Source organism: Callorhinus ursinus, unplaced genomic scaffold, assembly GCF_003265705.2.
Source record: "Callorhinus ursinus isolate GAN/ISIS: 27379988/994484 unplaced genomic scaffold, GSC_fseal_2.0 scaffold48, whole genome shotgun sequence".
Taxonomy (NCBI): domain Eukaryota; kingdom Metazoa; phylum Chordata; class Mammalia; order Carnivora; family Otariidae; genus Callorhinus; species Callorhinus ursinus.
This window is the reverse complement of record NW_027397110.1, coordinates 8,824,695-8,837,797: the sequence shown is the minus strand read 5'-3', so window position 1 is coordinate 8,837,797 and position 13,103 is coordinate 8,824,695.

Below are 13,103 nucleotides of genomic sequence, written 5' to 3'. Positions count from 1 at the left end.
ACAAAAGCAACTTTTCTTTTTTCAGAAATAGCATTTAAAATGACTTATTAACAAGTCACTTTAAGAAGTGCACCACGTCAGCTGAGCGGATCTGTAGAGCTCGACACGCCCCGGGGAACCCAGCGGCGGCCAGGCTGAGGGGCTCAGGTGGCCCTCTGAAGACTCGCCCATTGCTGAGGGTCAGGTGGGGACTTGCGAGGCCTTCATTCCCCAGGGTGGCCCTTGTGGGCTGCCCTCCACACCCAGAGCCACCAGGCAGGATTTGTGTCTGAGGGTCTTCTGGGTCCCATCATTAGCCACCCCTGTACAGATGTGGAGATAAAATACAGACGGGTTAGGAAGTCTGGGCAGAGATCTGGGGAGACAGATGTCTGCTCAAGCTCAGAAAGAACTTTGCAACGGCGTCCGAGGTGGATGTCGTCTTGCTGGCTGCCTGTGGGAGGTGAGGAGCTTCCCATCAGCACGGGTGTGTGAGGAGAGGCTACGCCCGCCTGGTCCCCAGGGGGCTGGGGGAGGACTGAGCCGCAGGCCCCAGCCCGGCTGTGCATCAGGGCCATGGGGCCACGAAGACCAGTGCTGATTACAAGGACAGATTCCTTGGCCCCTCCCAAATCAGAACCTCCCGAGGGGGGGGGCCAGTGAGTTTGGGATCTGACAAGGCTGGAGGTTCTTGACCGGGGAGGCTGGGCTGGCCACCTTCTGCCATCCTGCCTCCTCCATGTGGCCTTTCATGATTTGGGGCCTCTGGAAATCCCGCCTCTGTGTGCCTCTGGGGGACCTTGGACGAGGACCAGAAACTCTCTGATCCCAGTCCCTTCTCCAAATACAGCTCAGCTTTTTGTAAAAACGAAACCATGACAACTACCGTTGAATGAGTTCTCACTACGTGCCAGGCATATGCCTGACACGCAGTATCTCCTGTCACAGTTAAGGGCTCAGCAAGGAGCAGATTCCAGAGGCCCCGCCCGAGAGAGAAGGAAACCCGGACTCGGGACAAGCAAGCTGCCCAAGATTACACAGGAGCGGGGATCTGAACCCAGGACTTTTCTGTCGGCACCACGATGCTTCCTCATGATTTTCAAAGGCCCTTCCCGGGCTTCGACGGGGATGTCTCCATGCCAGTTTAACCTGATGGAACACCCTGATGCACCGCCCCCCACCCCCCTGTATAGGAGGGAAGCTCTCATGCCAAGGGCCCTCTGAGCTCTGAGATCATGCTGGGCTTGGGTGGAGGGCCTGTGGGTGGCAGGGAGGGGGGCTGGAGGGGCCATGGGGTTCAGGCCGTCCTTTCTCCAGAGGCCCGAGGGGAGACAGTGCACTTTAGTGGGCAGCGTCAGGCTGGGCTGACAGGGCAGGTGGGAGGGGCCCGGGAGGGGAGTCAGGCCATGGAGATGGCAGAGGTGGGTTTCCAGTCCCTTCAGAGAAGACGGACCCCTCGGGCTGAGCCCCAGCAGGACCTGGGAAGTGATGCGCACACCAGAAGCTTCTATGACTTTGAGGGAGGAGTATGAAGATGACAGGCATTTCAGGCACCAGGAAGAAGCGGTGGGGCCCCAACCCCCAAAGGACCCCAGCCCCCAAACCTGCACCGTCCTAGAGCCAGATCAGCTTTCCCCACCCTCCTGTGAATGGGCCACACCCCTTGATGCACCTCGTTGCCGATGCTTCCCCTGCTGCCCAGGAGGCTGGTTCCCCAGCGTGAGAACTATTCATTCTTCAGGACCTGACTAGGATCAGCTCCCTCTCCAGGCATGCCTTCCCCTGCTCACCCTCTCCCCCGCATCTCTGCCCAGGGGCCACGGGGAACCTGGGCCTGAGGTACGGACCCATGGACACTGGTCTCGGGGTCCCAGCAATCTGCGTAGGGCTGTTTGTGACACTGGAGGGAGCTGGACCCAGCTGTCCTGAGGGAAGGAGCAGGACCCCGCTCGGAGTGGCCAGGAGCTCAAGCAGGTGGGTGACCCTGGGCTGGGGCAAAGACACATTGTGACTTCAGTGGGTCTCTTCTCCCAAAAAGTATGAGACATTGTACTTTATAACTGCAGTGGTATCAAGATACATGGATTAATTATTATATAGTAAAACATTTTCTTTGAACCCAAAGTTAATTTTTCTCTTCTGATTGGAAAGAAAGTAAACAATTTCCGTGGGCCCCTAAGAGGATGGTGGGCCTGAGGCTCTGTCTGCCGTGAAATGAAATCAGTACAGAGCCATGTGGGGCCAGCAGGGCTCAGCCACGTTGCCCTCAGGGGGGTGGCCTGCGACTGAGTCCCAGTCCCAGGCTTGCGGAGCTTCTGAGCACCTCTGGGGGCAGAGACCCAGCACAAGGATCAGAGAAGGGCCCAAGAGCAGGGAAAGGAGACATGGGGACCAAAGCGGAGGATGTCCCCTCACACTCCCTGCTCTGCGAGGTGGGCTGGGCAGCGGCCGCGTGCGCCGTGCTGGGGGGCTGTAGCGGGGGCAGGGAGGGGGAGAGAAAGAGGGTGACCAGAAGTGACGCAGCTGACACTCCTGCCCTGGAGCGGCTCATAGTCTCTGGGCACGACCAGCCAGCCTTGAGCTGCGGCCAGAGTGAGTCCTGAGACCCGGGCTGAGGGGGGACCCTGGAGCTGGCTTCCAGGAAGCTTCTCCAAAGTGGGGGCTGGAATCTTTCTAAAGGACACGGGCTTCTTGGGATGGCCAGGCTAGTCTCGGCCCGACGGCTTGGCTAAGGATGGCAGATTGAACACCCTCGCCAAATCTCCCCCCTCCCCAAAGCCCGGGAAGACTACAGAGAGGGTGTCCCTTTCTCCTTTGTGCTAAGGTGTAGACACAAGGGTGGGGCAGGCTGGACAGAGACCTTACCCGTGCAGCCCTGAAGCTGGGGAGTGAAGTGAGTGTAGCGGGGGCTGAGTTAGGGGCTCAGAGGAGCCGCGTCCCAAGCCAGCTGGGGCAGGGGGGGGCTCAGCCCCAGCGTGAGGAACCCCACACAGCCAGCAAGGGCTCAGCCCCCGCTGGCAGCCCCAGGTGGGGATACTGGGTGGGGGCAAAATAAGGAGCAGTCAGACTCCCCAGTCCCCTTCCAGAAGGCGACGGCTAGGTGGTCACCCACCCCAACGCCAGCAGAAAGCTGGAGTTATGTCTGCTGATGGTGAACCAGCTGTGCCTGGCCTGGGGATGGGGCATCATTCTGAAAACAGGGAGCCAAGTGCCAGGGCCTTCTGCGTGCTGGGGACCCTGTCCCCTGTCGCCTGTCCCCTGCCCTGCTCCCAGCGGCAGCCAGGCCTTTACCCCCCAGGCAGAACACTGAAGGTCCTCCCCAGAGAGTCAGGTCCTCCCAAGAATAAAGTCTTAAAAATACTAACATGCTGGGGTGCCCTGGTGGCTCAGTTGGTTGAACCTCTGACTCTTGATTTCAGCTGGGGTCATGATCTCAGGGTCGTGGGATCGAGCCCCGCGTGGGGCTCTGCACTCAGCATGGAGTCTGCTTGCCCCTCTCCCTCTGCTCCTCCCCACCCCCGCCCCCTCAAATAAATGAATAAAATCTTTAAAAGAAAATACTGACATGGGGGGGTCCCCAACAAGTCCCCCCCTACCCCGAGCTCCCTTCAGTGGCGCTCGGGTGCATATCCTAATGCACCCTGAGGACCCCAGTGACTCTGTAACAATGTGTGTCCAGAACTCTGAGACATGAGTAAGGTGAATGTTAAAATGACGAAAAGAACCAGCCATTACCATGTGACTCAGCAGTTCCAGTCCCAGGAAATGAAAACATACAACCACACAGAATGTATCCTCAAATGTTGGCGGCGGCGTCACGCAGGTCGCCAAGGCGGAGACGACCCAACTGTCCGCCCGTGGGGTCGGCAAGTGGCGGGGTACCCACAGGACGGGGTAGTCTTCGACCATAAAACAAATGAGGCTCTGACACCTGCCGCAACAGGGATGAGCCTTGAGGACATTGTGCTCAGTGAGAGAAGGCAGACGTCCAAGGTCCCATATTATATTATTCCTTTTAAATGAAATGTCTGGAATAGGCAAATCCATAGAGACAGGAAGCAGATCCGTGGTTGCCAGGGGCAGGGGAAGGGGCCATGACAAGTGATTACTAAATGGGCGCGTGTTTCTGGGGCGATGAGAGGCTCGGAATCTAGACGGAGGTGGTGGGTGCACAGCACTGTGAAGGCACTCAGTGCCCCTTGGAACTGTACCCTTGGAAATGGTTAATTGTATATTATGTGAACTTCACCTCAATTAAAAATAAATAAGACAAAGCCACATCTTCCAAGCTCTAGGCGGCTCCTCTAGGCTTGGAAAGCACCTGGATTAATAACCTGCTAGGTTAAGGATCCAACACAAAGACAGTGCGAGCCAGAAATGCCAAGTTAGATTCTCCAGCAGTCACATTTTGAAAAGGAAAAAGGAACAAGTGAAATTAATTTTAATGCTATTGTTTCATGAACCCGGTATAGCCAAAACATTATCATTTCAACATGTAATCAACATAGATACTACTAACAAGATCTCTCCTTCAAATTAAGTCTTTGAAATACGGGTGTATTTCCCCCGTGTGGGACATCGGAACGCAGCCAACCCCGTCCTGGGGCTCGTGGCTCGTGCTCACCCCACTGGATGGGGCAGCTCTGGGGTGTCTCACACTGGAGTCTCAGGACAGAAGCTGCAGAGTATGAGCTTTTAAAATTTTGTGGGTGTCGGGGCGCCTGGGTGGCTCAGTCAGTTAAGCATCTGCCTTCGGCTCAGGTCATGATCCCAGGGTCCTGGGATGGAGACACTCATCGGGCTCCCTGCTCAGTGGGCAGCCTGCTTCTCCCTCTCTTTCTGCTGCTCTCCCTGCTTGTGTTCTCTTTCTCTCTCTGTCAAATAAATAAATAAAATCTTTAAAAAATGAAATAAAATTTTGTGGGTGTTGAATCTATGAATTAAAAATAAATTGGCTATGATCCTATTTAGGGTCATCTGAACAATCACATTAGAAATAAGTCCTAAATCAAACACACAATTACAGTGTGATTCAGCAATTGCATATCTGCATATACACCCAAAAGAAGTAAGAGCAGAAGAGATATTCATACAGTGATGTTCACAGCAGCATTATTCACAATAGTGAAAAGATGGAAGCAACCACTCACTGATGCCCATGCAGGAATGAATGAATGGAAAAGCAAAATGTGGTGTACACATACAATAGGATGTTATTCAGCCTTAAAAAGGAAGGAAATCCAGGGGCACCGGGCTGGCTCATGGGTGGAGCATGCGACTCTTGATCTTGAAGTCGTGGATTTGAGCCCCACATTAGGAGTAGAGTTTAGTTAAAAAAAGTAAAATAAGAGGCAAGAAACTCTGACATTGCTACAACATGCGAACTTTGAGGGTACTAGAGTAAACGAAATAAGCCCGTTGCAAAAGGACAAATACTGTATGGTTCCCTCATATGCAGAACCTGGAGGAGTCAAGTTCACAGAAACAGGAAATAGAATAGTGGTCGCCTGGAGCTGGGGGAGGGGCATGGGGAGTGACTGAGATGGACAAGTTTTGGAGATGGGTGGCGGAGCTGGTCGCACAACGATGTCATGTACTTGATGCCACTGAACTGTACCCGTAGAAATGGTTAAAATGGTAAATTTTATCTTGTGTATATTCTACCATAATTAAAACAAATACATCCCGCCACCCGCCCAATGTGTTTGGGTTTCTGTTGACCAGGGTGGTTGAGACTGTAGTCACGGGGGGGGGGGGGGGGGCGGGGGGCCGTTGAGGGGACTGCGCAGGCGCTGACCCAGCTGGGGCCCTGCAGGGTGGGGGACAGGGAGCTGAGGGAGGTGACCAGAGGAGTCTCAGGGAGGGGTGAGGACCCCCCCCCCTTGAGAACCAGCCCCATCTGTGCTCAAAGCCAGCAGGGTCCTTTCCTGTTGTCAGTTTGAATTTGTATTGCTTCTGCTACTCTTCTTTATATTCGGTTCTATAACTTTCCTTTGGTTTTCATGTTGGAGGCCAAAATGAGCGTGAGAGCCTTACACCTGGCTCTGTGTCTATGCAAAACTAAGAAATATTATAATAAGAGTGATTGACGACAACCCCAGGATCCATGAGAAATACTTTCTTTAAAAGAGCGTTCACGCATTGCCTGGTTTTGAGTAATGCTGTGACTTGGCTTCTAGGTTTGTGTCTCTTGAGGTCATCTTTGCATCCCCATGGGGCCATCACCCGGGCCAGTCTCAGAACTGTTTCCTGAGTGAGCGAGTGAGTGCACACAAGCACACAAGAGGAAGGAGAAATTCATGGGCAGGAGGTTGCGGAAAGCAGGAGAATCGAGGAAGTCGTCCAGGGGGAGGGGGAAGGGGGAGTGGAGTTTGAGGAGTGGAAGATGGGGCGGGGCAGGCATATCTCAGGGCTAAGCACCAGCCCTGGCCCCAGAGGATACTGAGGGGATGAGACATGGCCCCAGCCCTGCCCAGCGGCAGTGTCACACCTGGGACCCAGCCTGAGCCCAGCTGTCAGGGGTGGTGGGCCAAGGGGGCCGCCTTCCCCATCAAACATCACACCGGGGAGTTGGCCCCCAGCTCCCGCCTCCCCGACACCTGGACAGAATTCGTCTTCTTCCAGCCCCGCCCCACCTGGCCCTGCCTCCATCACCTCTGGGATTGGCCTCCCGCTGCCCCTACTCCACAGCCACTCTTTCACTCAGTAACTATGCATAGGGTGCCTCATTAGGACTGCACAGATGAGGAACAAAGCTGCGGCCCTGCCGCAGGACAGATAGACAGCAAACAAGGAAATAGTAAGTATTTCGTATGACAGCAAAGCAGCAATAAGTGCCGGGCGGAAAACAAAAGAAATCAGGGGAGGGGTCCTTTTGCCACCTTCTCTGGGCCCTCAGCTAAGTCCACCACACAGGCCCCTCCCAGGATGGCTGCCCCACTTCAGGAGGGCCTGGTCAGGCCTGCCATGAGCCTCGTACCTCGCCCACCCGGCAGCCAGCCCGGGTGAGAAGAAAGCCACGCTCAGTGTGGCCTCAGGGGAAGGGAGCCTCAGGGAGGGCAAGGGTTATGCAGCTTGGAGGGGTGTTCCTGGGGCGTGTGCCCAGGTCTCTGTCCCCACTTGGCCGTCACATTACACGGTGTGGCTTCGGAGCCTCAGCGTCTCCTCCTGCAGGATGGGCTCAAGGTTATGGCAGAGAACACTGCAGGCATCAGCGGGGCCCAGAATCCCCTGGGGCAGCTGGAACGAGGCGGCCCAGGGAGGGAGGAATGACTGTCATCCTGGCTCCAGCGCCGGGGACCCAAATCTCACAGGTGTTTACAAACCCAAAGATAGGAGGCCTGGCCCATGCCCACCTCCCTGTGAGTCAGGGGTCCAGGTAACAGTTCCTCTGTGGCCTCAGGGTCTGCCATGTGACCCTCAGTGCCTCCTCCTGCCCCCCGGGGCCGGGGCCTAGTGCCTGGAGGACTGGAGGTGGAGGAGACAGACAAGGCTGGCTTCATGGCTCGCAGAAACTCCCTGCTCTGAGCTCGGTGCTGGAGGGAATGGGGCAGGAAAGCAGGAGATCTGGGGCGCCTGGGTGGCTTAGTCAGTTAAGCAACTGCCTTCGGCTCAGGTCCTGATCTCGGGGTCCTGGGATGGAGTCCCACGTCGGGTTCCCTGCTCGGCGGGGAGTCTGCTTCTCCCTCTCCCTCTGCCCCTCCCCGCTGCTCGTGGTCTCTCTCAAATAAATAAATAAAATCTTACCAAAAAAAAAAGAGAGAGAGAAAGGAAGAAAGAAAGCAGGCAATATGAAGATCAGGGCTGGCTCCATACGTGCCAGCTCCGGGTCCTCCGAACCTCTCTGTGCCTAGTTTCCACACCTGTGAAGTGGAGATGGTCCCTCCCAAGGTGGTAGGAGGAGCGGATCATGGTGGAGAACCTGTCCTCCATGGGTATGAGTGTTTTTTAAGTTGGTGATAATCTCGGTGGCAGAGGAGAAGTGGCCCCTGGAAATGGGGTGTGGGGTTGGGGCCATGTCACATCCTCCCTTAAGCTCCAGAGAAGCCATTTCCTGTGAGCTGCTGAGAATGTGATCAGGAAGCAGCTCTGGGGGCAGCGGGGGTGGGGGGGGTATAGCTGGAAGAGGGTTCTAGGCTCAGCTCCGTCTCTTTCCTGCTGTGTGGTGTGGGCAGGCCACTCCCCATCTCTGGGCCTCTGCTTCCTCTTTGGGGTCTGGTTGTGAAGATAGCTCAGGGCCCCGGGACCCCCTAGGGGCAGCCCGAGGACCCAGTTGCTTTGAACCACCCACCCCCCTGGGGTGAATGACATAATCTGCTTAGGCAGCCCTGGCACCCACCCAGGCTCCTTCCTGTGCAGAGATGACCAACGAGATAAAGTGAGGCCAGCATGCGGGGACAAGGCTTCCAGGAGACAGCAAGCAGTGCGCGTGTCCAGGCCGACAGGAAGGAGGGGAGGGGCATGGGGAGGGCAAAGCTGGGCACGCAGGTTGATGTGGGCCCCCCACTGGGGACAGACCATCTGTGGACAGCAGTAGTGGCAGCTCCAGGGTGGTCTTCGGGGGTCTTGGTAACCCCCCAGTCTCCATCAGCCCCAAGGAGACCTGCTGGCTACAGAGGGCAGTTTAAGAAACATCCCTTCCTGGGGAGCCTGGCTGGCTCAGTCGGTAGAACATGGGACTCTTGATCTCGGGGTCATGAGTTCAAGCCCCACGTGGTACGTAGAGCTTACTTAAAAGAAAAAGACATCCCTTCCTTAAGATCACCCCACCCTGCATCAGCCCTTCCTGTGTAGAAATTTGGTCCCACAGTCCCCTGGGGGTGGACGGCACACCCCACTTTCTGGCAGTTTCTCCAATAGGAGAGCCAGAAATGGGCTGGTGGGAGGAGGGGGGGAGCCCAGTGAGAGGCGGGGAGCTGGGGTTTGGGTAGCACTCTGCTCTGGGCTGGCAGGCTCCCACTACCCTGGGTTCTGTGGACTTGCGGAGCCTGCCCACATCTTGCCCCACGAAGGTGACCCCAGGGGGTGGCCCCAGCTGGGGACAGGTGGGCAGCAGGGGTTTGGTGGCACTGGCAGAGGTATGGCAGCAGATGCCCTGTGCCATCCCTCTAGTTAGCCTCTTGGCTTCGGCTGGTAGCCACCACTGACTCATCTGTATCAGATTGTCCCAGAGCAGAAAGGACCAACACCTCTGGGCCAACCCGTGTTCCATTCTCCATGCTCATTCCCTCTGCGTCCTTTCCCCATTCCGTGCAAGTAGATATCCCTGTTTGGGGGGAAACCAAGTGCCAGAGAGGCGATGTTCCTTGCCCAGACCACCAGTGGAAGCAAGACTTGAACCTGGTCTGACATGCTGCATGATCCTAAGATTTCAGAAACAAGATTTCATGACTTGAAGTGTATCAGTTAACTATTGCTGAGTAACAAACAACCCCCAAGCACAGTGCCTCAAAGCAACCACCAGCATGGATTTGCTCACGATTCGGCAGTTTGGGCAGGGCTGGGCAGGGACCCCTCTTCTCTACTGCGTGCATTGTCCTATGGGGCACCCAACCAGCCTCCCTCATGGGTCTGGAGCTGCAGCAGGGGTGGCTGGGCAGCGAGGGGTGGGCAGGGCCTCTCACCTCTCTTCATGGTTTCTAGGGCTTCTTCCACATGGCCTTTCTCTAGTGGGGTCCTCCTCTTTCCTTATGTGGCTCTGGCTTCAAAGCTGGAGGAAATGGATCCTGTAAAGCCTTTTAAGGCCTAGTCCTGAAATTTCTCAGTCACTTCCAAGTCAACCTGTTGGTCAACACACACGCCACACACAGACTACCCAGACGCCAAGGGAGGCGAGATGGCGGGTTGCGTGGCCGAGTTGCCGGGATGTGAAGAATTGTTGGCAGCCATTCTTCCACCCAAGGATCCTGCCCTTAGAGTGGGCCACTGCCTGCCGTCGGACTCCTGTGTGACAGGCATGGGAGAGTTGATGGTGACCCCTGGGGATGCAGAGGAGGGAGGGCCCAGGAAGCTCCAGGGCCTGGACGCAGGGGGACGAGAAGGCGAGGCTGGCCCTGGCCAGGCCCAGGGGCCCAAAGGCCTCAGAGCCCTCTCTCTCTCTCTTTAGGTCTCTGGGTCTTTTCCTCCCCGGCCCCAGCTGCCCTGCTCCCCAGCCCCCGAGGGTAAGGTGGCTGAGCCCCAGTGGGGAATGAGGCCGGGCCTGCTCATCTTGTTGGTGACAACTCTCGACAGGCCCTGCCCGGGCTTTGCTGAAGTGTTGGGCTGGCAGTGAACAATGCCTGGCCCTTGCCCCCCGCCAGCCCTGCTCTGCCCTGCACTGCCCTGGGCCTTCCTGAAGCCGAGAAACTTCTTCCCAGCAACCCTACCCCAGCCCTACCCTGGCCTCACAGGTTCTGAAAAAACGTTGGCTCCAGAGAGCAAGGTTCACTGGTTGGTGGGGAGGAGGCCATGCAAATCCTTCCCACACCTCTGCCCTCCAAAGTCCTCAGGAACGGGACAGTGGCCACCCAGCACGGGCTCTGGAGTTCAGTTCTTGCCCTGCCCCCTCATGAGCTGTGTGAGCTTGGGAAAGTTCCTTACCGCTCTGTGCCTCAGTTTGCTCATCTGAGAAATGGGGAAAGAGAAAGGCAGGCGTGACCACTCTGCGCGGGCCGTGCTCTAAGCACTTTCCGTCCAGCAGCTCACACAACCCTCCTGACAACCTGGGGCCAGGGTGCGCCCGCCTCTCCTCTTTCACTGGGACAGCGAAGGAGTTGAAGGCACAGAGAGGTCAAGGGACTTGCCTGGGGTCACAGAGTTAATCACCCTTCCAGAGCCCATGCTCTACCCATCCCCCGGTGCCTGCTCCCCACCTCCTAATTCCTTTTCCTAATCATTATGGTAAAATGTACATCACACGAACTCGACCTTGCGCAGTTCTGTGGCACGCTGTGCCTTCACGCTGTCGGACTGTCTTTGCCAGCATCCCTCTCCAGAGCTCTCCATCTTCCCCGTCTGAAACTATACCCTTAATTTTTTTTTTAAAGATTTTATTTATGGGGCGCCTGGGTGGCTCAGTTGGTTAAGCGACTGCCTTCGGCTCAGGTCATGATCCTGGAGTCCCGGGATCGAGTCCCGCATCGGGCTCCCTGCTCAGCAGGGAGTCTGCTTCTCCCTCTGACCCTCCCCTCTCTCTTTCTCTCTCTCTAATAAATAAATAAAAATCTTTAAAAAAATAAAAAATATATTTATTTATTTATTTATTTATTTATTTATTTATTTATTTATTTTAGGGAGAGAAAGAGAGAGCACGAGGGGAGGGGCAGAAGGAGAGGGAGGGAGAAGCAGACTCCCTGCTGAGCACGGAGCCCAACGTGGGACTCAATCCCAGGACCCCGAGATCATGACTTGAGCTCAGATCGAGAGTCGGACACTCAACCGACGGAGCCACCCAGTGTCCCTGAAACTATTCCGTTTAAAGTAATTCCCCATTCCCAGGCAGTCGCCGTTCTTCCTGTCTCTATGAACTTGACTCTTCTAGGTACCTCGTGTAAGTGGAGTCATACAGTATTTGTCCTTTTGTGACTGGCTCATTTCGCTTTGTATAATGTTTTCAAGGTTCGCCCATAGGGCGGTATGCGTCAGCATTTCCTTTCTTATGAAGGCTGAATAATATTCCGATGTATGCACAGACCGTTCATCCATCAGTGGACCCTTGGGCTGCTTCCACCTTTTGGCTCTTGTGAATAAAAATGCTATGAACACGGGTGCATCAATATTTGTTCAGGTCCCTGCTTTCAGTTTGGGGGTGTATGTACCCAGAAGTGGAATTGCTGAATCATATGATAAGTCCGTGTCTTATTTTTTTGAGGAACTGCCACACTGTTTTCCCCAGCGGCTGCACCATTGTTACCTTCCCTCCGGCAAGGCACAAGGGATCCCGATTCTTTCTTGTACTCCGGGGAAACTCCAAGCCCCAGGGAGCACTGGCAGCCCTGGTGGGTGTCTGGCAGGGCTGGAGGTGGTCTGGCAGTTCCTGGGGGGCATGCATGGCAGGGCAGTGGTGCTGGGAATCCTGGTGGGCACCAAGACAGTCTGGCCCGCGCATCCCCTCCCATGGAGCCCTGGCCTCTGTCCCTGGGCTCCGGCCTTCCCCACCCCCCTCTGCCAGGACACGCCACCCTGGGGCAGAAGGGATGAAGGGGGCCAGTGTGGGGCATGTGTCTGCACTGGCAGACTTAAGGCCATAGGAGAGTCAGACCCTTGGGCAGGAGGCTCCCTGCTCAGCTGGGCCCCTTCCTGACCTGTTGCATACCCTCTACCATCCCCCATCTGATGATCCCCCTTCCCTGGCCTGAGTTACCTCCTCCCCTGCCAGGAGTGGTATGCCTTGTGGGGACAAGTTCAGAGAATTGGCTTTGTGACCTGGGAGAGGCGCCCATCTACTTTGAGGAATTCCCAAGGCCAAGCCCCTCATTGTACAAGTGACTCATTGAGTCCAGGGGTGTGGACTGTTCTAGAACCCTGGCTCCTGACTCCCACCCCAGCTCTCTCCACAGCCTGCCCATGCCACCAACATCCCCCCAAGAAGGTATAAAGCCAGCAGGCCCTACAAAGTCTGGACTCATTGAAGATCCTGGTCCTAAGCTGAGGGTGGGTGCTCTGAGCTCCAGAGAAGGTACCAGAAGCAGGGTGTCTCTTCTGCACAGGCCCCAGCCCTGGCAGGGCTTCTTCACATCATGGGGCCCAGACCTCTGCGGCCCCAGTCCCGGCTAGAGGCAGGGATCAAACATCCTGAAGAGCGGCAGTGCCCAGCCAAGGCAAGTGGTCTGGGCCTCAGGGCCTTGGGCCATGTGCACTGCCATGGTTGAAGGCCATGGTTATGGGGTCTTGTGCTAGCAGCTAGCCTCTTCTGGCCCTGGGCAGGCCCCAGCCCCTCTCTGGTCCCTGTTTTCTCCCTGGTGCAATGGACTAGGCTGGAACTCCAAGGCTTTCAAAGACCCCTCCCAACTAGAAGATTCCAGAAGGAAGTCACAGGGACTCTGAGCACTGACCACCTATGAGCCAGTAATAGCGGTATGTGGTAATAATGGCACCCACTATGTCCCAAGCACTGACCATGTCTGAACTTACTCCTGACAAAAATC